At 37.0% G+C, this 2,500-nt stretch overlaps 1 protein-coding gene across 2 annotated transcripts in view; it reads left to right on the top strand.

Annotated features, from left to right (window-relative positions):
- Positions 1-2,500, top strand: part of LOC137996624 (osteopetrosis-associated transmembrane protein 1-like) — a 21,784-nt gene that overhangs the window by 1,517 nt on the left and 17,767 nt on the right. The window lies entirely within an intron of this gene.

Below are 2,500 nucleotides of genomic sequence, written 5' to 3'. Positions count from 1 at the left end.
CAAAAATCTGAAAGTAACAACTTACCTTGAAAATTTAAGGATCTCGATCACTTCTCCGTAGTGAGAATTTACTTTCCCATGTTTTTTGTGGCGTTTGTAATTTGCATAAACATTCAATTTTTTTTCTGGATCCAGTTGGACACTTTGTTCTATATTCTATGCATCCAAAATAAAAACCGGTCCGTTTTAGGACCCAATGACACACTCTGGATACATCTCTGCATAAGAAAAGCAGTGAAGTTTCTATTAAAACAGGGTCTGGCTCTAGCTTCACTTCCTTTTGTAGGCCAGGTAGCTAAGCACGCGACTGTAAAATGGTCAATTACCCTTTCTTGCAGTCTGGGGGATTGAATTGCAAAGTGCAGTGTACTACAAGATCAGTGCAGAAGCATATATAATGTGCCATTAGCAGCCTATATATATGGCGTTATTTCTCCGCCAAAATTCGACATCGGAATTTGACATCCAAGTTTCAAATTTGAGTCTTGATTTTCATATTCGACATCAAAGTTTTATATCCAACATTGAAGTTTTTAATTTGACATCGAAGTTTTGAATTTGACATCCAAGTTCTGAATTTGACATTGAAGTTTTGAATTTGACATTGAAGTGGAAAATTCTGTATTTCACATTCGACTTTCAAGTTTCAAATTCAACTTGCAAGTTTTGAATTGAACTCCACGCATGAATGACTTGACCTTCAATTTCGTATCCTTGGTAACAGTAACCAGTGATGTAGTTGACTGAGGGTTCGCAAGGCTCGGAAAGTGGTACAGGAAACATTAAGGCTGGTTTACACGGTACGATTTGTTGGCCGGTTTTGTCGGGCCGATAATTGTACTGTGTAAATTGTGTAAAATTTGTAATTTTTCCTCAAAAGATCTTCCCGTTGCCCTTTTAGTATCCGCTATTTCGAACGCTTTAATTTTTAAAGTAGTTATGCGCACTTATTACCCACCCGCGTACCCTTTGATTTCTCTCGAAGTGTCGGCCCGACTTGAAAAAATCTGTTGCAATGCAACAATTTTTTTAATCGGACTGTTTTTCATTTCCATAAATCGGTCGTTCATCGGCTGTCAATTGAATTTTTTCAATGCTATTACAGAGGTACTCAGGGATATTTTGCCAAACTTGGACCGCATATTCTAGCATAGACCAAAGACTACTCCTAGATAGGCAAATTAATAAGTCGGATGTGTTCACACTCTTTTCAGAAGTTGTAAGGCATAGTCTCTTAGATGCCTTGGTAACAAGGTAATCTATGGGTGCGTTCGATTGACCGTAATCTGGAATAGGAATACATGGAATATCAGTTGGAAATCCTTCGTTTTTACGGAGATTCACATTAAAATTGTCAAACATCTGCTAAAGTTCTATTTTAAACATTATCCTTATTATCCTTGCTGCTTCGAAACATGCCAAACATACCGTTTTAATCTCCACTCCACGTATTCTTATTCCGGAATAGGGTCAATCGAACGTGCCCTATGTGATGATTCCATTTTAGCTCTTTGCTGATAAATACACCTAATAGTTTATACGATGAAACACGCTCAATTTGACAGTTGATCTCATTACGATGTTTTGATTTTCATAAAGTTCATCACCATTTCTTTAAATTTTTTTGGCTCAAGTTTCATACTAAGTTTCACCGGATTAACACAGTACAGTATTAATATTATTTTGTGAATGTCCCTAATCTCTGGATATAACAAGCTTAATTCAAAAGAGCGAACTTGAAGTTCCTTTGTGGGTAACAGTACAACTTATCAACTGCCGCGGAGAGTTTAAATAAAGTTCCCTTTCGGAAGGAAAAGAAATTAGTTTTGCCAGAGTACTTGTATCGAAAAGTTCGAATACAGTCAGTGACGATGGAGTTTTGTGTTAACTCGTTCTGTCAACTAGACATGCATTGAGCAGGAACCTTTTTACATTTCCATTGGATAAGAGTGTTTTCTTGTCTTTTTGTAACTGGGACAATCCGACTCTTTCGTTGAAAGAATTGACTATGCTGGAATGATCTGACCTTGAACTACATGTAGAGACCGTATTTTCCCATCCTTTTCTTAAAGGTTCGTGTGGATATGTTGTAGTTCAATTTGCACTTTGGTACAATTTGTTTTTGAACTGGTACAGAATATATTGAACTGGTACAATTTTAATTGTACTGGTGCAAAAACAGTGAAAATCGTTTAATGTTTGTTGAACGCAAAGAACACTCTTCATTGATAACAGCTGTTTGCCATTCATTTACTTAGTTCAAGAGGTTACTGAAATGAGGTTTGCTGAGCATTCAGAGAAGGAGGCTTAGAGTCAAACAATTTCGTTGAGACACTGAAGTCCTCTATCTATGTTCACTAATGTGCTAGCCGCATAATCTAGTCTTAGCTAAAACTACTAAATCAATTTCGAAGGGATAAAAGGGCAAATACTGTTAATGTCTCCTGTACCACCTCTGCCAGTCTTCTCAATATTTCAGCCGCCATTCCCACATTTCCGA

Source organism: Montipora foliosa, chromosome 3 (assembly GCF_036669935.1).
Source record: "Montipora foliosa isolate CH-2021 chromosome 3, ASM3666993v2, whole genome shotgun sequence".
NCBI classification, from domain to species: domain Eukaryota; kingdom Metazoa; phylum Cnidaria; class Anthozoa; order Scleractinia; family Acroporidae; genus Montipora; species Montipora foliosa.
Note: the sequence above shows the minus strand (reverse complement) of the source record. Positions and strands in the feature narration are given on the sequence as shown.